Source organism: Stegostoma tigrinum, chromosome 21 (assembly GCF_030684315.1).
Source record: "Stegostoma tigrinum isolate sSteTig4 chromosome 21, sSteTig4.hap1, whole genome shotgun sequence".
NCBI classification, from domain to species: Eukaryota; Metazoa; Chordata; class Chondrichthyes; order Orectolobiformes; family Stegostomatidae; genus Stegostoma; species Stegostoma tigrinum.
Window position 1 is genome coordinate 18237678 of NC_081374.1, and position 27629 is coordinate 18265306.

General features: G+C 41.1%; 1 long non-coding RNA gene across 1 annotated transcript; it reads left to right on the forward strand.

Moving 5' to 3' along the window:
- The first annotated feature begins 3488 nt into the window (after nucleotides 1-3488).
- Nucleotides 3489-19374, forward strand: LOC125462961 (uncharacterized). Its single transcript, XR_007249734.2, has 3 exons — nucleotides 3489-3628; nucleotides 7896-8005; nucleotides 18462-19374. It is a non-coding gene; the product is annotated as an uncharacterized LOC125462961 (long non-coding RNA).
- Nucleotides 19375-27629: the final 8255 nt, after the last annotated feature.

The following is a 27629-nucleotide window of genomic DNA, read 5'->3' on the forward strand; positions in this document are numbered from 1 at the left end:
ACGTAAAGAAATAAAGATGGCCCCAGAGAATGGGTACATTGAAGAATAATGAACAGCTGCACTCTGAAAGTAAAAATGAAAAAAGACTGAACCCTCTCAAAGAAAATGAGAAAAATTGGGAGAGAGACAGAAAATGTGATTATAAATTGTTGAACTCAATGTTTAAGTCCAGGATGGTGTAAAGTAACTAATCAAAAGAAGTTTAATTAGTTTGCATTGATTTTCATGGGAACACTGCAAAAAGTCAAAGAGTGAGATCTTGGTGTGATTGCAATGTAGAAAATTAGAAAGGCAGACCATTGGAAGCTTAGGGTCATTCTTGTGGCTGAGGTGGAAATGTAGAGGAGAACACATCGTTAGTGGCCGAATACAAGAAGATAGAAAGAACAACTCAGAAAATGCACTTGGTAGGAGTGTTTGAGGCCTTCCATTAAAAATATCCATTCAGGTGCAAATCTCCATGTTGTCTTAATGAACCAATAAAGGAAAGACTGTTTAAGCACTTCTGTCACACCAGATTTGTAATGAAAACGATAGTACTTTACAATGTTACAATTGCATCTCACATACCACAACAACATTTTTATAGCATCCCAAAGCAATTTCACTTTTTCACATGTTTTGTCCTCCTGTTATCTTCTTTCCTGCACATGTGCCTTGGAGTTATTTATTCACACACTACTGAGAGTTGGTTTCACCAACCTGCTTGATGTGAGGCAATATTAGGTTCCTGCTGCACTCACTCTCCACAAAAATCTCCGAATCTTAATTAAGTGTGGATTGTGTGGATTTTGGATAATAACATTTTTATCTTAACTCAAAGAGACAAAGCTAATTAGAGAGAACCTTTACAATGTCCTACGATCAACTAATTAATTCAAACCACAGACTGGACTTTGGACTTGTTGAACTTTGTGGCAATAAGCACCAGTTACAGAAGTATCTGTTGGATATTTACTACCTAATTTTTCTGAATCATTACCTGCAATGTATTAGAAATTGTAAAAGGATGCAAGTTATTTCTGATTTGCAGATAAATATCGTAGTTTAGTATCTATTAACACCAAAATGTTACCCTTCCCTCACTATTGTGTATATTTTTAAGTCTCATTTCCTTTTTGAAGCGTACTTTTAGTAACTGGTGTATCTTCATTAAATCATTAGCAATTCAAAATCATTTTGTGACTTTTATTGTTTTTGTTTTTCTAAATCATTAGAATTTTGATCTCTGATATGATATAGGCATTATTGAGATCTTTGATATTTAAAGCAAAACAGAACAAAAAGAAAACATACAGGAAAGTACTTCCAAAGGTCACATAGTATTTGCTCTGTTATTGAAGCACCTGAAACTGCTGATTGTTTATAAATGACAGAATTTCAACTCTGTACTTTGGACTACTATCCTGTTGAAATTGTGAACTCACTGCCATCTTCAGAATTTATCACTGTCTGATTTCTTCTGCAGTAAATACCATTTTCATAGTTTGCCTATTTATTTTGCTTGACCTAAATGGGAAAGAAAAATGCTTTCTTGTATTGATTACAAGCCTGTCAGTTCTACACTAGAACCAGTCAAATCTCCCCTTCGCCATAAATAAAAACACCCTTAACTAAACCTAACCCTTTCCTGTGAGCTCGTGAGCTGGCTAAAATTCTTTTTCACATTAGATATGTTTTGAGCAATGCAGAGGTTGGTTGGTCAGCAACAAGCTGAGCAAGTCAGCAAAGTACCTACCGCAGTGATGAAGATGCTGCTGCACCGTAAGTCTGGGCCTTATTGAAATCTAACCAGCAAGCTGTGAAGGGAGAAACAGGCATCCTGAGACAACTCACTGGTTCTTTGGCCATTGAAATATCCAGCTGACTGCAAGAGTGATGGATTTTGGATGTTTGGGGTAGAAATTTGCAAGTGAAGCCCAAAGCAGCCAAACAGTGGTAAATTTCATTCGCCAGGATTTGTCAGGCCAAAAACAGGGTTCCTGCTTCTACTGGCCCCTTCTGAAAAGAACATAACAAGTAGTACCTGGGACACCTTTTGTTGTATGGTCGGAGTATAAATCTGAGGAATGATATCCTAAAGTAGCAATGTGGATCTTGTGAACAAGATTGGACTCAAAATATCTAAGATAATGATGCCATTTCAAGCCATTTAATAAAAATTTTGGCAGATTAAAGTTAATCCCTTTGTTATTAAAAGATGGGATGCAGTAATTACCAGTACAAATCATATAAAGCAGATTAGTTTCACTCTGTAATTGCTAAATAGTATTTATCTTTCTATCTCACATGTATCAAATGAACAATTCCCTGATATGTGGCAACTAAACTATTCATATTATGAAACTACACAGTCAGACACAAGTTTTAATCCACTGTTCAATTATTGCAAGTGAAAAACATTGCATTGAAGTTAATTTCAAAAGTTATAATGGGAAGCTATGTTGTGTAATAGCAAAATAACAAGAGAATTGGTTTACACAATTTTAAGTAGATGTTTAGGATCATGCAGCATCATGATCATATTACAAGGAACCTGCTGTACTAGTTCATAGATGGAAGGGGCCTTTAAAAACTGAGTATTTCTTTCTGTTTCACAGTAGAAACATTTGTTGGCATTAAAACTTTCTGTTTATTTTTTAGTTTGTAAGTAAAATGCCAGGGTAGAATTTATCAACAAAACAAGGATTAAAGTTTGAATTGAAATTCAATAGCTGTATTAAGCCATTTCCTAAAGTACTTGTGACTTGAATATGGCAGTTTTGTGGAAATCAGATTATTCAGACATTATGTATATACCTAACGTCGCTAGAGAAAGCAAATAAACCGACAACCTGACATTTATAGACGTGTCTAGCCAGTCAATTAAATGCATTACAATAAAAGCCTGTTGGCTCAGAACTTCATACAAAGTGAGCAAGAATTTAGAATGGAGATAGCAGTCAAACGTCTGAATTTTTTTTCTCCCAATATTTTTAGAGCAACGATAACTGGGAGTAGAAATCAGATTACTGACTTCCTTGTCTCAATTCTTAATATCAACCATGATATTGACAAAACCTTCTTTAACTGGATGCATCTGGTGCTACTTTCTACTCTTCAGTTAATTTAACGGGCGAATTGTTAACACTGCAACTTTTATTCGGCTACTTTTTTTTTCATTCTGCTACATTGCTACGGGTTGAAATGCGCCCCGACTTCGTTGTTGCCAGTTAGGCGCATTTGCCCACGTCATGTTGACTTCACAAACTCTTAAATGTGGTAAGTGCAAAGCCATTTTTTTGGGCGTTTATTGTCCGGAAATTAACCTGCTTGAACTTCAGCATCGCGAAATCCATTCTTTATTCGTCGAAAGCGTATAGCAAATTTACAAACGAAGCAGCGCATTTGGGAGCCAAGGTCTGACTGTTGACCAGCAGGGTCACTGAAGGGAATCTCTGGAGGAACACTTTGATATGACTACAACTCCACTCAATACTGTCACCAAGCGTAGCAGCCACGCACTGAAGGCCAGGGGCACTTGGGAGCTGCTGTAAGCCCCAGATGCGTGTTCGTTTTGGATTTTTCACAAAGCTTTGATTAATTGTTTTATACAGAAAGTGCCAGCACGTTAAGTTACGAAGTAGAGGTGAGTCAGAAGGCCCGTTTAAACTCTGTTTATGCTGTGAAAGCTAGAGACAGGTTATAAAGCTGGGCTTGCCACATATATCACCAAAATCAAACGTTAACTTTCAGTGATAACAAGGTGTAGAGCTGAATGAACACAACAGGCCAAGCAGCATCAGAGGAGCAGGAAAGCTGACTTAGGTCGAGACCTTTCTTCAGAAATGGAGGAGGGGAAGGGGGTTCTGAAGTTAATAGGGCGTGGGAGGTGGATGGAAGATGGATAAAGGAGAAGATAAGTGGAGAGGAGACAGACAGGTCAAAGAGGCGGGGTTGGAACCAGTAAAGGTGAGTGTAGGTGGGGAGTTAGGGAGGGGATGGGTCAGGCCTGGGAGGACGGACAGGTCAAGGGGGCGGGATGAGGCTAGTAGGTAGGAGATGGGGATGGGGCTTGAGGTGGGAAGAGGGGATAGGTGGGAGAAAGGACAGGTTAGGGAGGCGGGGACAAGCTGGGCTGGTTTTGGGATACGGTTGGGGGAGGGGAGATTTTTGAAGCTTGTGAAGTCCACATTGATACCATTGGGCTGCAGGATTCCCAAGTGGAATATGAGGTGCTTTCCTGCAACCTTCAGGTAGCATCGTTGTGGCACTGCAGGAGGCCCAGGATGGACATGTCGTCTGAGGAATGGGAGGGGGAGTTGAAATGGTTCGCGACTGGGAGGTGCAGTTGTTTATTGCGAACTGAGCATAGGTGTTCTGCAAAGCGGTCCCCAAGCGTCTGCCTGGTTTTCCCGATGTATAGGAGGCCTTATCTGAAACAGCAGATATAGTATACTACATTAGCAGATGTGCAGGTGAACATCTGTTTGAAATGGAAAATCTTCTTGGGGCCTGGGATGGCGGTGAGGGGGGAGGTGTAGGGGCAGATGTAGCCGTTCCTGCGGTTGCAGGGAAAAGTGCCAGGATTAGTGGGACTGGAGAGGAGTGTGGAGCGGACAAGGGAGTCATGGAGAGAGTGGTCCCTCTGGAAAGCAGATAAGGTAAGGAGGGAAAAATGCCTTTGGTGGTGGGGTCAGATTGCAGGTGGCAGAAGTGTTGGAGGATGATACATTGGATCTGGAGGTTGGTGGAGTGGTATGTGAGGACGAGGGGGATTCTGTTTTGGTTGTTATTGCAGGGAGGGGGTGTGAGGGATGTGTTGCAGGAAATGCAGGAGACACGGTCTAGGGCGTTCTCAACCACTGTGGAGGGAAAAGTTGCGGTCCTTGAAAAACGGGGACATCTGAGATGTTCGGGATTGGAATGCCCCATCCTGGGAGCAGATGCGGCGGAGGCAAAGGAATTGGGAATAGGGGATGGCATTTTTGTGGGAAGTTGGGTGGGAGGAGGTGTATTCTAGGTAGCTGTGGGAGTCGGTAGCTTGAAATGGATATCAGTTTCTAGGTGGCTGCCAGAGATGGGAATAGAGATGTCCAGGAAGGAGAAAGAGATGGTCAACTTAAGGTTGGGGTGGAATGTTTTGATGAATCGGATGAACTTTTGAGTTCCTTGTGGGAGCATGAGGTGGTGCCGATACAATCATGGATGTTAAGGAGGAAGAGGTGGGGTTTAGGGCCAATGTAGCTACGGGCAAGGGATTGTTCATCATAATCTACAAAGAGGCAGGCATAGCTTAGGCCCATATGGGTACCCATGGCTACCCCCTTTGTCTGTAGGCAATGGGAGGAATTGAAAGAGAAGTCGTTAAGGGTGAGGACGAGTTCAGCTAAGCGGATGAGGGTGTCAGTGGAGGGGGACTGGTCAGGCCTGTGGGACCAGAAGAAGCGGAGGGCCTTTAGGCCATGTGCATGGGGAATGCAGGTGCATAGGGACTGGACATCCATGGTAACGATGAGGTGTTGGGGACCACGGAACTGGAACTTTTGGGGAGGGCGTGGGTGATATCACGGACGTAGGTGGGGAGTTCCTGGACCAAGGGGGAGAACATGGAGTCGAGATATGTAGAGATACGTTTGGTGAGGCAGGAGCATGTGGAGACAATGGGTCAACCAGGGCAGTCAGGTTTGTGGATTTTGGGAAAGAGACAGAAGCGGGCAGTGCGGGGTTGGGGAACGATGAGGTTGGAGGCTGTAGGTGGGAGGTCACCTGAAGTGATGAGGTTGTGGATGGTTTGGGAGATGATGTTTTGCTGATGGGGGTGGGGTAATGATCAACGGGGTGGTGGAGGGAGGCGTCAGAGAGCTGGCATCTGGCCTCTGATGTAGAGGTCAGTGTGCTATACTACAACTGCGCCTCCCCTGTCCGCAGATTTTATGGTGAGGTTGGAATTGGAGCGGAGGGAGTAGAGGGTTGTACTTTCTGTGGAGGAGAGGTCGCTTTGGGTGAGAGTAGTGGAGAGGTTGAGGCAATTGATGTCTCGACGGCAGTTGGAGATGAAGAGGTCGAGAGAGGGTAGGAGGCCTTGGGGTGGTGTCCAGGAGGAGAGTGTGTGTTGGAGGTGGGAGAAGGGGTCAGTAGAGGGAGGGTTAGGCTCATAATTGAAGAAGTAAGCACAGAGACAGAGGCAGTGGAAAAACTGTTCAACGTCCAAGCGTGAACAGTATTTGTTGATGTTAGGTTGGAGGGGGATAAAGGTGAGCGCTTTACTGAGGACTAATTTTCAGTGATTTTTAACGATTATCTTTGCTAATTTTCTTCGCGAAATGGCAGGTAAACTGATATTCCATTTGACTTTCAAGCTTCTGAAACAAACTTTCCATCTCTTGACTGGTACAAGTCCCTTATCACAATCTTAAAAAGAAATGGAACAGAGTTTTCTCCTTACCCCTCAATCAACATCAGAAAGTTAAAATGTCTGGGCAGTACCACATTGCTGTTTTTGACAGCTGAGAGGAGTAAGATTTAAAAGGGACTTGAGGGGCAACTTTTTCAGATGGAATGCCTTCATATGTGGAACAAACTGCCAAAGGAAATGGTAGATGCAGGCACAGTTATAACATTTAAAACATATTTGGATAAGTACATGAATAGGAATGGTTTAGAGGGACATAGGCCAAATGCGGGCAAATGGGACTAGTTTAATTTGGGACATTTGGGCAGCATTTTACTGTACTGTATGACCCTATGATGTTATGATTTGACAGGTAGAGGGTCAGGTGGATAAAGTGGTGAAGAAGACCTTTAGTAGCAAAGGCTTGGAACATGAACATTATGCTGGAATTTATTAAACATTAGTTAGATCACAACTACAGCATTGAGTGCAATTCTGGAATGCACATTGGGAGGGATGTCATTGCACTGGAGAAGGTGCAGAGGAGAATTACCAGGACATTGATTGAGCTGAAGAGTTTTAGTTGTGAAGAGAGAGTTGACAGAGTGGTGCTGTTTTCCTCCAAGCAGGGGAGACTGAGGGGGAGCATAATTGATATATATAAAATTACAACAGCATAGACTGGAAGCAACTTGGTGGAGGGATCTTGCTGGAGCACAGGTTTAAGGCAAGAGATAGAAGATTTATAACACCATAACATTGAAGAAATACTTATATGTGCACTTGTGATGCCATGGTATACAAGGCTATGGGTCAATTGCTTAAGAATTAGAATAATAAGGTGGTTGTTTTTGACTGGCACAGACTCAATGGGGTGAGGGACTGTTTTCTGTCCTGTGGACCTCAATAACTCAATGAGAATGAGTGAAAAAACTCATGGACTTCGTTATGTCAATGAATAATTTACAGCAGGTTCATCAAATGAACAATATTTGTAACCAAGGTTTACAGGTCAGTAGGGATGTTGGTGGGATGCAAGAGTGGGCAGCCTTATGTAGTTTTCGCAGGGAAGCTGGGGAAAACTTCTGTAGTGCATATTGTAGATGGTACAATTTTTTGCTAATGAATGTTGGTGGTGCAGGGAGTAAGTGTTTGTGGATGTGATACGAATCCAGCTTGGTTTTCTTTAGAATCAAGGAGCGCTCTCCATCCTTGCGTGTTCACATACTTAGCCTGAGCTCTAGCAAAAGAAGAAAATGGGCCAATTCTAAATTCCTTGTTGTGCTAGACAAGTAATCTGAAATTGTAAAGAAAACACAGGAACTGGGACACTCTGTTGTTCTTCTGTACTAAGACCCTGAGACTGAGCAAGTGATGACATTACCAAGTGCGGTATGCACTGAGCCAGACCTTGGGATCACCTTAAAAGTGTGTACATTGTCTTCCAAATATGTTTGGGTGTGGACCCACAAATTTGGAGTTCCATTGATTTACATAACGATGTGTCATCATCTTTTTGTAGGGTTCTTCACACCGAAAGGACATGTTACATCCTCCATTCTTTATTATAAACCTCGCTGTAGAACAAAGCAAATGGACAATCATATACATCATCACAGACTGTGTTGTGAGGTGAGAGCATCATTATATTGTGTTGGTGCTTAGACAAGTGTTGAAATCAATCACCAAATCATAATGGGCGAGCCTGCAACAGATATGCAGTGAAGAATGCAAGTATACGCTGCAATAGACAACAGCTTAGTTCCAAAGTTTGAAATTACTATTCACAATGCTACACACTATACCATGCAGAAGTATTTGACATATGATTATTTGTGATCTCTTTGCCCTTTACACAAGTATTGTTTTGAAATGTTTTTATTCATCAGTGGGATATGGGCATCACTGGCTGGCCCAGGATTTGTTGTCCATGCCTTTTTACCCTTGAGGCAGTGGTGAGCTGCATTTTAGAACCACTGCAGTCCATGTGCTGTAGATAGACTCACAATGCCCTTACTATGGAAATTCCAGGATTTTGACCTAGTGACCCTGAAGAAATGACAATATATTCCCGAGTCAGAAAGGTGAGTGTCCTGCAGGGGAACTTGCAGGTGGTGTTCCCATGTATTTGCTGCCCTTGTCCTTCTAGATGGAAGTGATCATGGGTTTGATAGGTGCTGTCTAAGGATCTCTGGTGAATTTCCATGTAGCTCACACTGCTTTTAGAGTGCCAGTGTTGGAGTGAGTGAATGTTTGTGGATATTGTGCCAATTGAGTGGGCTGTTTTGTCTTGGATTATGTTAAGTGTTGTTGAAGCTGCACTCATCCAGGCAAGAGGAGAATATTCCACCACACACCTGGTTTGTGCCATGGGGATGTTGGCCAGGCTTTGAGGAGTCAGATGTGAGTTACTTGCTGCAGTATTCCTAGCCTCTCACCTGTTCTTGTTTCCACTGTATTTACTTGATGAATCCAGTTCAGTTTGTGGCCAATGGTAATCCCCAGATTGCTGAAAGTAGGAAATTCAGTGATAGTGATACCATTGAGTGTCCAGGGGCAATAGTTAGATTTCCTCTAGTTGGAAATTGTCATTTCCTAGCATTTGTCTGGTGCAAATGTTACTTACCCAAACTGGACATTCTTATACACTCATGACAGTGTGGCCAAATTCCATTGTAAACTCCATTTACAAGTTTGCTGACAATACCGTTGTTGTAGTTTGGATCTTGAACAACAAACGAGACAGAATTCAGGAAAGAGACTGAGTGCTTAGCGGCATGATATAAAGACAACAATCTCCCCGCCAATGTCAGCAAAATGAAAGAGCTGGTCATTGATTTTAGGAAGCAGAATCGAGGGCACAGAGGTGGAGATGTTCAAGATGGTCAAGTTCCTGGGAGTGATGATCACCAACAATCTGTCCTGGACCATCCATGTCAATACAACAATCAAGAAAGCACAACAAATGAAGGGTATAAACCTGAAATGTTGACTTTCCTGCTGTCCTAATGCTTCCTGACCTGCTGTGTTCTTCCAGCTCCACACTGTATTGACAACGTCTCTATTTCCCCAGGAGGCAAAGGAAATTCAGCATGTTCACAAAGATTCTTACCATTTTTTTTATGGATGCACCATGGAAAGCATCCTAACCGAACACATCACCGTGTGGTGTGGCAACTTCTGTTCCCAAGAGGCCAAGAAAGTACAGAGAGTCATTAACACAGCTCAGCCCATAATGCAAGTGAGCCCTTTACCCATTGACTCCATCTGTACTTCTCATTGACTTGGGAAATCAACCAACATAGTCAAAGATCCCTCCCACCCTGGTTATACTCTCTTCGACCCTAACAATACACCCAATACACTAACAAATAGGCTCGAGAACAGCTTCTTCCCCATGGTTATCAGACTTTTGAATGGACCTCTCAAATACCCTGAGGCACTTTGTATGGTACAATCTGCCTGTATAGCACACAAAACAACACTTTTTTCATTGATTTACTGTTGTTGCATGAGATACAATCAATTAACATTGTCAAAGTCTGTTTACATTTGTAGATGGATTGCTTCTGTATTTGAGGAGTCACAAGTGGCGCTGAACATTGAGTCATCAGTGAAATCCTCTCTTTTGACCTTTTGATGAACGATAGCTCATTGGCCATATACCTGAAGATGGGCTTAGGGCACTACCTTGAGGAGCTCCTGAAGTTATGATGGCAACAACCACAACTGCCTTCCTTTTTTTTGACATGACACCAACCAATTTACCCCTGATTTCCACTGATTCCAGTTTTGCTGGGGCACTTTGATTTCACACTTGTTCAAATGCAGTCTTGATGTCAATTTTCATTTGTAATTAATTATCTGAAGGCTCTGCTAAAATAGAAGATGAAAAAAATACATGAGTGTTCATCCCTGTTTTGCCATTGGGAAAGTTTAGATGGAACCTTAGAGCAGAGCCAACTGTTGGGCTGGTGAATAATTGACTATGGACCCCAGACTCATGCTGGTAGGATCAACAGTAGTCAAAGGCAAGTGTGTACAAGTGCATAATTTACTCTGTCCAATCCATTCTTAATTTAAGGCAAGTGACCCAGTGAGAAAGTTTGTTTTAACATGTGTTATGCATCATTCCATGTCATCATGCAGGGATGTATAATCAAAAACCCTTGGTTTAGTTTGAAGTAAATCCTGACTCCTGATCAGCAATGAGATGGACAGCTAAGAGGTAACATTCTTGGAACTCTATGTCTTTCAGACTGCTTTAAAATAAGAAGCATATCACTTTTATATTTTTGGGCATATTTTAAAGTAAGAAGCATATCACTTTTATATTTTCCCTGGTACAGCAAACTTTCCTAATTCTTATAGATTAACCTTCACTTGGTTCATCTTTGACTCTTCCTCCCCTTCTCATTATTAACTTCTTTATCTCTGTCCGTGGAATAGGTTGTCAAGCAATGATTACATTGAACCCAGTAACTGTTGCAATGACCTTGATTATGACACTACCCCCATTGTGCTTCTTGAAGGCCACAGTTCCTACCCCAACTAAACATATTGTTTGCTCCTCCCTCCTGCATACCAAGACTGCACCTTCCCATGCAAGTGCAGGAGATAGAATAGCGGCTGTTCCACCTCTTCCCTTACTGTGGCCCAGGGTTCCAAACTCTCCAGCCAGGTGAAACACCAGTTTACTTGTATTTCTTCCAGTTTGGTGCTGTATTGTGTTTGGTGTCACAATGCATTCCGTCCTACACTAGGGATTGTGTAACTTTTTTTTTCAATTCATTCATGGGATGTGGGTATCAGTAGCTGGGCTAGCAGTTTTGCACATCACCATGAGGTAAGAGTGACAGCCCTTGATTTTAAGGCTGCATATGACTGTGTGTGGCATCAAGGAGCCCGAGCAAAGCTAAACTCAAAGGGAATCAGTGAGAAAACTTTCTGCTAGTTGGAGTATCATCTGGTACAGAGGAAGATCTTTGCGGTTGTTGGAGGTCAGTCCGATATGCAGAACATCCAGGAGTTCCTCAGCGTGGTGTCCTAGGCCCTAACATCTTCAGCTGACTTAGCAATGACCTTCCCTCCAATATAAGGTCAGAAGTGAGGATGTTCACCACTGATTCTACAATGTTCAGCACCGTTTGCAACTCCTGAGATACTGAAGAGACTTTGAGCTCACTAGTTTTAGGGCCTAAACTCTCCCATGTCCCAGTCCCCTGCTCCACACACCAGGCCTTGTTACCACATAGCAGCCACTGCACATCCCCTGTTGTTAGTCACTAACGGTTTTCATTAACAACTATTCACTCTCCCAGCCTTCTCTCTCTCTTTAGGCTCTATCCTATCATTTACCCCCTACCCCCCCCCCCCCCCCCCCAACTTTTTTCTGCATATAAACTGATGTTTTCCCAGCTACTATCAGCCCTGAGAAAGGGTCACTGGACCCAAAATGTTAACTCTGTTGCTTCCTTCACAGATGCTGCCAAATCTGCTGAGCTTTTCCAGCAACTTTGTTTTTGTTCCTGATTTACAGCATTCACAGTTCTTTCAGTTTTCTGAAGAGACCCATGTTCAAGTATACCGAAAACTGAACAATATTCAGGCTTGGACTGAAATGTGACAAATTACATTCACAAATTCCAGGCAATGACCATTTCTAATAAGAGACAGTCTAACCACAGGTTCTTTTTATTCAATAGTGCTACCGTCACTAATTCCCCCTCTATCAACATCCTGGGAGCTTAACATTCACCAGAATCTTAACTGGATTCACAACATAAATACGGCGATTACAAGAGCAGGTCAGAAGCTAGAAATACTGCTGCGAGTAACTCATCTCTTGACTCTCCAAAACATGTCCACTATCTATAAGGTACAAGTCAGGAGAGTGAAGGAATGGTCCCCATTTGTCTGGATGAGTGCAGCTCCAACAACACTCAAGAAGTTTGGCATCATCCAGCACAAAGCAGCCCATTTAATTGGCATCATATCCTCAAACATTCATGAACTCCTGACCTTGAAATATATTGCCATTCTTTCACTGTTGCTGGATAAGAATTCCCTCCCTAACAGCATTGTGGGTCAACCTGCAACACATTGATTGCAGTTTTTCAAGAAGGCAACTCACTACCACCTTCTCGAGGGTAATTAGGAATAGGCAATAAATGTTTGCCCAGTCAATGATACTCATATCCCATGAGTGAATTTTTAAAAATTGGCTTTGAAAAGGTGATGGTGATCTGAAGTCCATTTGCTGTAGATGTACCCAGTTGAGAGGGGTTTCCAGGATAACTCAGACACTGAAAACATGGTGACATATTTCAAAGTCAGGAAGGTGAATAGCTTGGAAACAAACTTGCAGGTAGTGGTGTTCCCATGTATCTTCTCCTGTTGACCTTGTAATTGTTAGGATCCTATGTTTGGAAGGTGTTAATTAAGGATGCTTGCTTATCCTGGCAGATGGTACACACTGCTACTGAATTCTGTGGTGAAACATGTGAATATTTGTGATTTGGAGCCAGCCAAAAGAGCTGCTTTATTCAGAATCGTGTCAAGGTTCCTGAGTCTTGTAGGAACTACATTGATTCAGGCAAGTGGGGGTGTATCCCATTATATTGCTGACTTGTGCCTTGTAGATGGTGGACAGTAAGGAGGTGAGTTACTCACTGCAGTATTCCTAGTACCTGACCTCCTCGTGTAAACACATTATTTAAATGGCTAGCCCATTTCGGTTTATGATCAATGGTAACACCAGTATGTTAATTGTAGATGATTCAGCAGTGGTAGTAACATTAAACATGTAGGGTTATTGTTAGATTCCATCTTGTTGGAGACGGTTATTGTCTGGCACTTGTGTGGTACAAATGTTATTTGCCACTTGTCAGCACAAACCTGGATATAATCAAGGTCGTGCTGCATTTTGCCATGGCTTGCTTCAATATCTGAAGAGTTGTGAATGATGCTAAACATTGTACAAACATAAGCAAATATGCCCACTTCTGATCTTTAATGATGGAGGGAAGGTAATTTTCTGAAGCAGCTGAAGATGGCTGAGCCTATGTCACTACCCTAAGGAAGTCTTGCATAGATGTCCTGGAACTGAAATGACTGATGCCCAATAGTCATAACCATCTTCCTTTGTGCTAGGTTCTTCTTCCACCAGCGTGAGTTCCTTGAATCCCATTGATCCCTGTTTTGCTCAGGCTCCTTGCTGTCACACCTGATCAAATGCAGCTTTGATGTCAAGGGAAACCATTCTCACCTCACCTCTAGTATTCAGATCTTTTTTTCCAAGTTTGACCTAAGCTTGCAATAAGATTAGAATTTGAATGGTCTTGGATGAACACAAACTAAGCCTCAGTGAGCAAGTTATTGCTAAGCAGGTACTGCTTGATCGTTCTGTCAGTAACATCTTCTATCACTTTACTGATGATTGAGAGTAGGTGGGGTGGTAATTGGGTTGGATTTGTCCTGATTTTTGTGTACCGGAACCACCTGGGCAGTTCTGCACAGGGTTGTGGCTGGCTAGGGATCTGGCAAGTTCTGGAGGACAAATCTTCAGTAATATTACTGGAATATTATCAGGGCCCACAGCCTTTGTAGTGTTCAGTGCCTCCAACTGTTCCCTGATATAATGTGGAGTGAATTGGCTAACGACTGGAATTTGTGATGCTGAAGATCTCTGATGGTAGCCAAGGTGATCGTCCACTTGGCACTTCGGGCTGATGGTTGTTGCAAATGCTTTCGCTTTATCTTTTGCACTGTTTTGCTGTGCTCCCCATCATTGTAGAGGGAACATTTGTGGAACCTCCACCTTTCGTGAGTTGTTTCATTATCCACCACCAGACTGTATTGAGCAATATGTTCAGTCTACAAGCTTGATCCTAAGTTTCTGGTCACTTCCCATTTTAAATTTCTATCACTTTCTCTTACATTTCTATCCTGAAACCCTTACATTGTTATAATGAAGCTTAAGTAACTTAAGAAACAGCACCTTAACTTTTGATTAGATATTTTATGAACTCTGAACTCAACATCATGTTAATAAAATGTGAGGCTGGATGAACGCAGCAGGCCAAGCAGCATCTCAGGAGCACAAAAGCTGACGTTTCGGGCCTAGACCCTTCATCAGAGAGGGTCTCTGATGAAGGGTCTAGGCCCGAAACGTCAGCTTTTGTGCTCCTGAGATGCTGCTTGGCCTGCTGCGTTCATCCAGCCTCACATTTTATTATCTTGGAATTCTCCAGCATCTGCAGTTCCCATTATCTCTGATACTATTTCAACATCATGTTGATTAATTTCAGATTGTAACAACTGCTCTGTTTTTGTTCAAGAAGCAAGGCACTGGTAATGATTTTGCTATGCATTTAATCTCCCCAGACTTTTATACTATCAAATACAGTCTCTTTTCTCCCCATCCCCCTTTTTCTCCTCTGTTCTTATTAGACCTGTTGCATCCATAAAATTTTCCAGTTCTGACAAAGGTCACAGATCTGAAACACCAGGCTGCATCTACCCCTCCTGAAAGGTGGTGGAGAAGGTGACATGACGGGAATATTGTTGGGCAGTTTGTCTGGGGAGATGTCTGTTGGCTTTGTAGCACCACAGCATCTCTGAGGTCTGGGCGGGAAGGCCCAAACATCATGGACCTGCTCCGTCACCAATTGATCCAATTAATGACCACTTAAGGGCCACATTTCGTCCTGGGGCTGCAATTACTTTAACTCTGAACAGATCAAGAAAGAATTTAAGTGGTAAACCAGTGTGGGCAAACTGCCAGTTCAGTGGGTGGGAGAAGAGGCCTCAAGCTATGCTGATCTCTGTAAGATCAAGGGCCTAGACATGGGGTACAGACATTGAGAACCATGTCTCTGGCCTTGCTTCAGATGCACCTGCCCCATTCTCCCCAAAACATGGAAACTCACCCTTGCCCACCAAACCGCATCGATCTTTGCCAGCTGTGGTATCTCAGAGTCAAGTAGCCGCTGCGTCTGCCATGGTGATGACATGTCTTGGCGCTGCCAGCCCCCTGATTGGCTGGCAGCTTTAAACAAGTGGAATGTCCTCTTCTGGGATTCTAACTCTGACAGAAAACCCACCAGTAGCCAATTGATTGCCTCATTGCTGGAAGATCCAGCTCACCGCCTCACCTTAATCATTGAATGGCAGACTTCATGAGGTTAATAATCTATTTCTCCTCCTGTGTCTTATGGATCACGGATGTCTCACTTGAAAACTCTCCCACTTTTGCTTGAAAATGTGAAAATTGCTAACATTATCTGTTCCTGTCTCTACAGACACTGTCTGGGCTGCCTCGTATTTTCCAGGGCTTTTGTTTGTTCTTGCACATGTCCTCTTGATGTTTGAACTGATTGGAATTAATACATTTGTCAACAACTGATGTACTTAATGTTCTCTCAGCAATCAGAATATGAGGTACAACAAAAGTCAGACTGACAATGTGGTATGCTGTTGCAAGCTTTAAATTGATGCCAACTGTGCATAGTGTAAGCTGGTGAGAAATGTGTACCTGAGGCAACAGGAAAAATTAAATCATCATTATCAATCTGCCATTTCATCATAGTTCACATATGTCCAGTGAACTCTATTAAGACCTGAACTGTTTGTCAATATTCCAGTTTGAGATGTCTAGGAAGACACCTTCATGAATATCTTGATGATAAAATGTGAGGCTGGATGAACACAGCAGGCCCAGCAGCATCTCAGGAGCACAAAAGCTGACGTTTCGGGCCTAGACCCTTCATCAGAGAGGGGGATGGGGTGAGGGAACTGGAATAAATAGGGAGAGAGGGGGAGGCGGACCGAAGATAGAGAGTAAAGAAGATAGGTGGAGAGAGTATAGGTGGGGAGGTAGGGAGGGGATAGGTCAGTCCAGGGAAGACGTCAGGTCAAGGAGGTGGGATGAGGTTAGTAGGTAGATGGGGGTGCGGCTTGGGGTGGGAGGAAGGGATGGGTGAGAGGACGAACCGGTTAGGGAGGCAGAGACAGGTTGGACTGGTTTTGGGATGCAGTGGGTGGGGGGGGAAGAGCTGGGCTGGTTCATGAATATCTTGTTTTGTGGAAATTTATCAGAAGAGAAGAATATTTAGAAATGTTAATTTGCGGTCTGCATGCTGTTGGATATATGATCACCTGGTCTAACTGACTTGTTTGTTGCATTCCGTTCTATAAAAATCATTTAAAGCATTCTTGAAGCATGTGCTATAAATGACATGAATGCCTCTTCACTGTGAGAATGCAATGCAATTAATCAGAAACAAAAAGAAGAACTACAGAAAGTGTAAATCTGAAACAAAAACAGAAATTGCTGGAGAAATTCAGCAGGTCTGGCAGTCCCTGTGGAGAGAAAGCAGAGTCAACATTTTGGGTCCAGAAGAAGGGACACAAAACCTGAAAGGTTGACTTTCTTTCTGTCCACAGATACTGCCAAATCTGCTGAGTTTCTCAAGTAACTGATTTTTTTTTGTTTTAGTTAGCCAGAAGTTCAGCAATGCCAGGTTTAAACTGTATGTATAATATGAGAAATCTTACAGAAAATTTATTTTAATTAAATTCAGTACCTATTAAAAATAGATTTAAACAAATATTTATTAACTGCATACATATTGCTATTTTAATTACGAATTATCATTTGAGTTTTTCTGTTCTACTGCTTGATAATTTAAATTGCTCTATATACTATTGCAAGGTATTAAATGTTGCATTTTCTATTGATTCATTATGTATCATTCAGTGACTGAGCTTTATGAGTGTCATACCTAGAGTGCTTTTTACCATTGAATTTAACAAATTTTTTAACTAAATAAACATATTTTTAAGAGTTATTTTCTTTTCAGAAGAATATTTTAAGCACTCATCAGAGTGGCAAAACACAAAGAAACGGAATTAAATTGTACATTTCCAAAACCGGTAATCCAATATCTCAAAACATCCAAAAGTCCATTATTTTATATGAGAAGGAACACTATAATTAATAACTGCACAATAAAGATTAGGAAAATTTACTGTGTGGGATGTAGAAGTAGATTGTGGAAGGAAATGTTAAAATTTAGATTGTGATCATAATTTTTTAAGAACAGAAAATATATTGGTCATGTCCATAAACTATATGATGTTTATATTATCAGTTTAGATAGTTTTCTCCTAAATTTTATTACCATTCTTCACCTTAGTTCTAAAATTTGTATGTTACTTGAGCAACAATGTTGTTTATTTAAAAGCTGTTGATTCATTCTTCGAGGATGAGACAATACTAGCCAAAGTCACATAATATTCCACGTCCCTTATGTTTATTCCCTTGATCTATTTCTGCAATTTTTGGTAATTGATTGAGTAATGATTATGGTAAGTGATTTCATGTAGTTTCTGACAAATTATTGTTGAAAGACCCATTGTGTAGAAGCTTGATAATCTACAAATGGTCAAAGAAGAAGTGTTATTGGTGAATATTTGTATTACTTATACTGTTATTATCAAAACCAGAAATTTACCAATTATGTTAGATATGAAAATGAATAAATTCAAATGCAGCATTCATGAAACATCTAAATATCCTTTAATACCATTGAGTACTTTGATTCAAACTTTCTCCTCTAATTGTTCACCAAATATACTTAGTAAGTTGCTGAGCTTCACTATCTAGAAAAATTTTTGACGTATTAGTTCTTAATTGACTAATATTAACTTTCCCTTTCCTGGATTAGAGAGGGGAATATCAATGAGATTTGTCACTCCTGACAACTATGCAATGACCCCTACTCCACGCTCATGTTGGTGGTATCAAGTCATGGCTGGATTAGGATCTGAGAGAGGGCAATAATGTGGAATCTTACACAGGAATAATTGTCGCTTTGGTGTATTGCTTGTTGAACAAAAGCTGAGAAAGTGTCAACAGTATCTTAAGAGGGATCAGGGAGAAAATCAATAGAGGCAAAAAAATTAGAGAACCTTTGCTGTCAAATGAAGTCCTATTATGGGATGAAAAATAGAACATTGTGAGATAATAAATGCATCTGACTGAAACTGTCACATTTTAAAATTATATATTTCTGATCAATTTCAGGCAGCTACACCTCAGCTAAGGACTACCAGTGCCAACATAACAGAAGACAAATGTCCGAGTAGCATCACTATTAACCACCTAACCAGTTGCTTTGACAAATCCCCAAAAATATTGCCACCATTGCTGAAAAAAAATCCTACTCTCTCACAGTTCTTTTCTCCTAAACAGACATATAACAGTAAAATCGTATCTGATCCTACAGTTTAATGATGCCATGGGCGTGCAAGAATAGACATTTTCTACATGTTTCCATTAAAGACATAAGGAAAATATGACTATAGGGTGATCCCTTTCAGAATACCACACACAAGAAAGAAAGTATGAGCAGATTTCCTGTAAATATTGTGTGATTCAGAAGGCTGCAGTAATAAAACTCAGGATTGTAAGAACAGCAGCACAGGTGTCCCTGTCTCACATTACATTCTCCTTGAAATTTTAGAAAACCTAGACATCCAATCCAATCATCAGCTTGTGGAGCATGTCCCTACTCCACTATGCAGCTGTCTGAGGCTATCATAAGAGAATCAGGAACTGCACTATACAGTGAAGGTGGAGTGAGTAATATCTAACAAGATAGAAAACCTTTGGTGTGGAATCACACAACCATTGAGTCACACAGATAAATGGAGCCCACATAAAAATAATGTAGACAAAGGGCTGATATTTTCAATGCTTGTAACAGTTTCACACAGTTAATGAATTTTAACATGATTCATGTTGTATTGTGTGTCTCTAAACAAAATAAGGAATCTTTGTAAAACTTTGTGGAGATGATTTTTATTGAACAAAGTTGGCACAAAATCTGCCTATCCAGTTGGATATTAGAGATTTCATTGCATTACTCAAAGATAGGTATTAAATTCTCCTAATGTTCTCACTAACAATTCAAGCAATTATATTGCATATTAATAAAGCTAAGATGATTTTGGACACATGTTTCAATTGCATAGTGTTATAATATTTGTAAAAACTGACCATAAATTTGTTGATTATCAATCAGTTCCGTCATTTGATTTTAAATAACGGGGACCTGTCATGCACTAAAATGGTTGTTACAAACGGACAAAAAACTGGCTTAAGATGGCCACAGTGAATACATCACCACAGATCGAGCCAGTTCATGAAGGTACCAATAAACATCTGCTCAGATCTGTTGTCAATGCACAGATTAACAAGCATCTGACCAGTTTGAATAGAGCGTGCACTAAAACCTGGGTGGAGTGTATTGCCAAAGTGAGACAGAAAGTGCGCTTTTGGAAACACCATTCCCTCTCCATTGCAGGAAAAGCCTGGTCATCAGATGTGAGGAAATTTTTGTTGTTGTATGTGGCCCAGGTCTTGCCCATTCCCAGAATATGCACTGTTGTAGTCATCTGAGCCATCTTCCATATCATCTGGAGGTCTAAGATAAGACCATAAGACATAGGAGTGGAAGTAAGGCCATTCGGCCCATCAAGTCCACTCCGCCATTTAAATCATGGCTGATGGGCATTTCAACTCCACTTCCCTGCACTCTCCCTGTAGCCCTTGATTCCTTCTGAGATCAAGAATTTGTTGATCTCTGCCTTGAAGACATCCAACGTCCCAGCCTCCACCGCACTCCATGGCAATGAATTCCACAAGCCCACAAGATGGACTGTGTCCACCGGTACACCATGTGCAAAGCTCTGGATAAGGAGAGGGAGAGGTGGAGAACGTACCCAACACTACCATTATCCTTGTGGCCACTTTTGTGTGTATCTGGGTCAAGCTGTATGTAGACTCAGGATGCTAACACCAGGTATCACAATGTACTGAGATTCTACCTGTCCTTAGTGTTGCGAAGGATGGTCTTGCCTCGTTGCCGCAGAATGCTCCAAGTAGTTTTACTGTCCCATATCACCAGACTTTTATGGAAAAATTTGCAAGAAAAAAACCTTTGACCACATGTTCATTGTGAAGTGGTCAGCAGGTAGCATCCTTCAAGACCTGTCAGGAAAAGGGGAGGGTGGATCCTTTCGGGTTGTTGTCTGATCAGACTGTCATTTGGCAGAATGCCTCATCACCAGAATTTTCCAACAAGCACCAAGATGTTGCTTGGCTGGTGGTGAGAAGGGCACTACCTGTGAGATCCTTCATGTACGCTTGGACTCTTTGTGCCACCATACATTGTGTTTGAAGCAGCTGCAGAGGGATAGAGACTGTCACACATGTCCTGCTGGCATGTGCTTTTGAAAAGGAAGTCTGGCGAGAGATGTGGTGGTTTTACCTTAGTTGTTGGTAAAGTGTTGGAAAAGGTTATAAGGGATAGGATTTATAATTATCTAGAAAAGAATAAATTGATTAGTGATAGTCAGCACGGTTTTGTGAACGGAAGGTCGTGCCTCACAAACCTTATTGAGTTCTTTGAGGAGGTGACCAAACAGGTAGATGAGAGTAAACCGGTTGATGTGGTGTATATGGATTTCAGCAAGGCGTTCAATAAGGTTCCCCTCAGTAGGATATTGTACAAAATGCGGAGGAATGGAATTGTGGGAGATATAGCAGTTTGGATCGGAAATTGGCTTGCTGAAAGAAGACAGAGGGTGGTAGTTGATGGGAAATGTTCATCCTGGAGACCAGTTACTAGTGGTGTACCGCAAGGGTCGGTGTTGGGTCCACTGCTGTTTGTCATTTTTATAAATGACCTGGATGAGGGCGTAGAAGGATGGGTTAGTAAATTTGCAGACGACACTAAGGTCGGTGGAGTTGTGGATAGTGACGAAGGATGCTGTAGGTTGCAGAGAGACATATTTAAGCTGCAGAGCTGGGCTGAGAGGTGGCAAATGGAGTTTTATGCAGACAAGTGTGAGGTGATGCACTTTGGTAGGAGTAACCGGAATGCAAAGTACTGGGCTAATGGTAAGATTCTTGGTAGCGTAGATGAGCAGACAGATCTCGGTGTCCATGTACACAGATCCTTGAAAGTTGCCACCCAGGTTGACAGGGCTGTTAAGAAGGCATACAGTGTTTTAGCTTTTATTAATAGAGGGATCGAGTTCCGGAACCAAGAGGTTATGGTGAAGCTGTACAAAACTCTGGTGCGGCCGCACTTGGAGTATTGTATACAGTTCTGGTCACGGCATTATAAGAAGGATGTGGAAGCTTTGGAAAGGGTGCAGAGGAGATTTACTAGGATGTTGCCTGGTATGGAGGGAAGGTCTTATGAGGAAAGACTGAGGGACTTGAGGCTGTTTTCATTAGAGAGAAGAAGGTTGAGAGGTGACTTAATTGAGACATATAAAATAATCAGAGGGTTAGATAGGGTGGATAGAGAGAGCCTTTTTCCTAGGATGGTGACGGCGAGCACGTGGGGGCATAGCTTTAAATTGAGGGGTGAAAGATATAGGACAGATGTCAGAGGTGGTTTCTTTACTCAGAGAGTAGTAAGGGAATGGAATGCTTTGCCTGCAATGGTAGTAGATTTGCCAACTTTAGGTACATTTAAGTCGTCATTGGATAAGCATATGGACGTACATGGAATAGTGTACGTTAGATGGGCTTCAGATTGGTATGACAGGTTGGCACAACATTGAGGGCCGAAGGACCTGTACTGTGCTGTAATGTTCTATGTTCTATGTCCATGCTTTGTCCCAAGCAGCTCCATGACACCGGAATCTGTGCTTTAAGGTCCGTTCACCAGGCCGCACACCAAGACAAACATTTACTCTGCCTGGAAGACCATCAATTTATTGAAAGATCCCTGAAACTTGCTTGTCTTCCAGAGCAAGGAGCCAACCTCAACCAAGTGGTACAGACTATCCAAAGTTCAGGACTACGTGCTGAGGGACACACTAAAGCTTGTGGCAACTGTTGCCAAGGCACAGTGAGGAAAGACCACTGTCTGAGGTCTTTTTGCCATTTTGCTGTTCCTTAGTATACAAGACATCAATTTAGTAACCATGGTCTCTGATTAAGCCTAACGTCTGAAGAATGCTAAGGGCATTTTTTAAACAGTCCATTTTTGATCTTTTTTATTCTAGATACTCTTCATTTTTAAACTTTATACCTTTGTTTGAGTATGTTGGATGTCATATTTTATCATTTTTCTTAGCATTTCAAAGTATTAAAATTCCTTTTACTTTCAGCAAAAATGACACCTTGTAATTGACCCCTTAATTTTGACAAGTACTGCATTTGATTGAAGAGCGATATAGCTACATGTTAAATGAATTCAAAACCCTTGTTGGACCAACCAAGGGGCATTATAAAAAGGGAGCTTATTCACCTCTGCTCATCTGATCAAAACAGTGATTATCCTATGTTGCAAACCATCAATAGACTGGAAACCTGCAACTTGTTGAGAGTTCAGGTAAACTCTGTCCATTTAGTGTTTTTGATATGTTTAATCATGTATTTGCAATCTTGTTGATCATTAGGTTAAATTTAAGATCTAATTCTAGGTGAAGCTTTTCTTGTTGGTGACTCATCATTATTAACGCTACATCAAATCCCCTAGTTTAATAATAGTTCCAAGGAGACCTTTAACCTGCTTTTTAAATTGTTTTCTCCCTGATATAAAATAAACTTCCATAGATTAATTGACCAGGGAATATCTTGTTTTCATGCTGCTGTAACACTGATACTGGTCAAGTCTCAGTAGTGTTTGTTGGCTGAGGAAACTAGTACAACATATTTTGCAAGACAGGCTTGGGCTCTAGGATCTGTCTAAGAATGGGAAACATAATTTCAATGAAAGAACATCATGACTGTGAGTGAGTCAGTGATGCATGAAGTTCATGCCAGATTGTGCTTCTGCCAACTATGTTTGAATTTAGTTCTTTGGGTGAAAACAGTTGCGATCCCCAAGCAACCAGCTATGATGAACAAGTCCCGCTGAGGGTTAATGTATGTGAAATGTTAACTCCGTTTTCTCTCCACAAATGATGCTAGACCTGCTGAGTTTCTCCAGAATTTCTGTTTCATTTCAAATCTCCAGCATCTGCAGTTCTTCACTGTGTGTGAACAAATGTTCAACATTAGCCCAGCAAGCATTTGTTTTCATGCACTGACTTAGGGTTTTAGCCAACTACACCAATATTAGTGTATAGAAAACAAGTTGAAATTTAGAAAGCCTTTCACTGGCTGCATTGACATTACTATTAAACAGTTAAACAGCATAAAATTAATGATGATTGCTAGGATTTATCGAAGAGAAGTGTGTGATGAAATGTGTCCCTTTAATAATGATTACAATGCTACAAACACATAAACTGTCAATTTTGAAATCTGGCATGACATGGGTAATGCAGGGAAGTGTCTCTAAATTAACAATACAAAGGTCAAATTTCAGTATACTTCTGATTACTGGGCATTGACTGTTGATCCATAAACATTTAATCTGACTAAGATTTATGTCAGTTTGAAAGCAACACAATGAGATCCCTATTCTCCCATGAAAAGCCTGGGGTTTAAAAAGTCCTAGTGAACTAAGAAAGGCATTTGTGCAAGGTGGATATATTATTTCATATTGTTCACGCTGCCAAAAATAACAAAATAGTATAAAAGAGCAGACAAAAGAGATATTCAGTGCATTGAGTCTGCCCCATTTAACTATGAGGCAGCTAAGTAACACCATCCCCCAGACTCCCACTCACCAGCAGCCATGTCATTTCCTAACACATAAAAATAAATAAGAAGCCATTTGGAAAAAGAAACAATTGAGATATTTCTCTCCATAGCAAAACAAATGAAGTTCCAGAAAACAACAATGACACAGGAATAACACTACTCCGGGTCCTACACACTTTTGTACATGTGATAGCAGAGTCCTGTAGGAATTTATCAAGCTCCTTTTAGAATGTTTCCTGCAAATCCGTATCCACTGGAAAAACTGGCAATTAATCCTGAAAGTCAGTAATCACCTGGGAAAAGGAAAGCCTGCTGACATCTAACCCAGTTCGGTGCTGATGCTGTTTGTATACTGCTTTTTCCCCCTAATTTATGTAATTCAATGAATCAACCCAGATGTACACACTCGCTTTGTCATTTTAAATACTTCAGTCATATCTCCTTAAAATTATGTTTCACCAGCTTTGGAGAGCAAACTCCCTGAGTTTATCCTGATAGCTATGTGTTTTTAGACAGCGATAAACTAGCATCTTCCTCTGAAACCATTCCAGCTCATAGTATCCTCTTCAAGTGAAAAGACCAGAACTACGCACAACATTTTAGATGGCGCCCAACTAAGATCCTACATGAGGGTGAAATTCTATGTCAGTGAAGGTATAAAATGGTAAAGGAAAGGTAATTTTTACGTCTCAAACAAACTTAATTTTCAACCACAATACTTTTTATTGAAAAAAACTAACCTTACATCCTAATACTCTGTTTGCTTTACCATTCCTTGCTTGTCAAATATTTTTATGATTTAAGTGTGATCTGTAGGTTTATAAGGTGTCCAGGGAAATCATCTTCACATTGTTCACTCTGTATGAAGCTCAAGTGATGTGTGATGATCTACTGGAGAAGCGATTTCACAGAATTTACCATTAGTCTGCTTCAGAGTCAAAGTGAAGATCTGAAGCTGGAATTAATCTACTGTTATTATGTTGATGTGCACCCAGAATTGCTTTTCCACTAAATCTTGAAGGATGTTGGAGTGAATTTGCCTCCAGATAGGTATTTTGCCTGTTGCAGCAATGCTTATGTTAGTTCCTATAACAAGATACTAGACATGGTATTGAAGAATCCAACAGACTATAATATACAAACATTGCACTCCTCATGGAACCTAAATAGCCAGGCTAATATTAAAATTAGCATATGGCAGAGGACCATGCTTCCAGTGGAAAGGCATGTTTCAAGTTGCTTGAGGTAAGATGGAATATAAGGTTGTTATAGCCTCAATTCAATGTTAGGCTGAGTGATGATTTCATGACTATGCCTCTAAAAGGTATACCAACATACTGATGTGAGACACAACATGATAACTGGGAGTCTCACATCATCTGTATTTGACACTGAATGATGTGTGAATCCATTTTGATTGTGCACATCAGGTATATAAAGTGTTTCAGATGTCTCTTGAATGCCTGACAAAAATTTTAAAAGTATGTTAATTTGATTCAAAGCACATAACCTGCCTAGGCTAAATATTAAGAAGAAGATGTTCCCTGGATTTGTGCCATAATTTTGACAGAAGGTCAACCGAAAATATTTAGACAGTCTGTGCAAATTGCCAATTATGGTGTCTCACTGGGAGTTTTATCCTCCATCAAAGTTTCGGAAGGAACTAAAGATGGATTAAAAAAGAACGATCTGTGAAGTGTGTGGGTGCAAATGGAAGAAGTGATATCAGCAGGAAACTAAAATATTTAGAGAAATTAAAGAAACAAAATACTAGAAAGTGTATGATTAATTAAAAGGTGAGAGATGCAAAAGGAAACTTAGGAGCTGTGCAAAGCAACGTAGGTTCCAGTAGTCTGGCAGGCTAGTGAAAAGAGCACTTTGGTTTTTCCCATTACATGGTGCAGTGCTTTCTCAAGGAAAATTCAAGGTCATGGCACTGGACAACTTTTCTTACACAATCTTCTATTATTTAGCTCATTAATTATGCCTGTGATTCGACAGCCCCAGAACGTGAAATTGTGCAGCAGGAGGAATGGAAGTTCTTGTTTCTGCAGGGTTTTGGTGATTCTTCCATCACTGATGCCATAACTGAACCCTAGCTCCATAGTGGTTCAGATATTGCAAACCAGGAACAGCACTTCACACCATGGTCCTATACCATTGTCCCCAAGGAAATGGCCCAGACAGGCAAGTTAGCTCCTCCGTTCTCCCAGAGGGATATGGAAATGCTGAGACTATTGCACTGTCACTGGAGTTTAGAAGAATAAGAGATGATCTCATTGAAACTTTCTGAATTTTTGATTCTGAATTCTGGATTATGAACGGGCTTGACAGAGTAAATGCTGAGAGGATGTTTCATCTAATGGGAGAGTCTAGGAAGAGAGGGCATAGTCTCAGAATAAACAGGTGCTTATTTAATATATTTGATATATATTAGATAATTTAATATATTGAGGACTGTGAATCTTTGGAACTCCTTTCCACAGACAGCTGTGGGAGCAGAGTCCTTGTGTAAATGTAAGGCTGGGATGGATAGACTCTTGATCAGTGCGGGAATCAAAGGTTATGTGGAAAAGGCAGGAAAGTGATCATGAGGATGTTGGATCAGCCATGATGCTATTGGGTGGTGGAATGGGCTCAAGCACCCATTCAGCCTTCTCTTGTTCCTATTTTTTATAGCCTTATGGTCTTGTGACCTGCCTGTGCCTCGATCCCTGGACTGCAAAGACACAGACTACAGAGTCGAGGAGGATCCCTTGAATGACTGTAGTCCCTTTCGCACCACTAAGGACTGGTCCCCTTTGACATTCTCACATGACCATTTGGTTGAAGCACATGCAGTGTGTTGGTATGTACACTCTAGGCACATTGTTGATGTGACAGTGATGTAACATGATGATGTGCAGCAACATATCCATCCCATGATGTTGTCTTGCCTGGAGAGTTTTAATTTTAGACTAGACAGACAGGGATGCTTTTGGTTACAGCAAAAGAGATTGATAGAAATCTATGAGGAGCATAGGTAGTGTAGGCAGATAGAAACTTATCCCCTTGATGGGGGGAATCAATGACCAGGGCATTAGATTTAAAGTCAGGGCAGAAGACTTAGAAGAGATGTGAGGAAAAACCCTTTTACCCAGAATGTAATAGGAATGTGGAATTGACTGCCTGTAAGGCTTGTAGAGGCAGAAACCCTCATAACATCTACAAAGTATTTAGATGTGTACTTGTGATGCCAAGGCTTCAAGGCTATAGCCAAGTGCTGGAAAACAGGATTAGAATTGTTAGTTACTTAGCATAAGTGCCACTATCTTCTCTCAGATATGTCACACTCAATCTATTTCTATGCTGTGCCACCTTCCACTAAGGCTTATGTCCTACCATTTCCACTATTGCCTGCAACATCTTAGCTGCCCCACTTTCATCCACCCCAACTTAACACCACTGTCCCAGGAGCTCTGAGCTACGGTTATTCCCCCTTATTTGACTGAGACCTGGTGACAACTCTAACACCTTCCTGGCTTTATATCTGTACTAAACGGCAAAGAAAGGCAGCAGTAATATGAATCTAGTATTTCT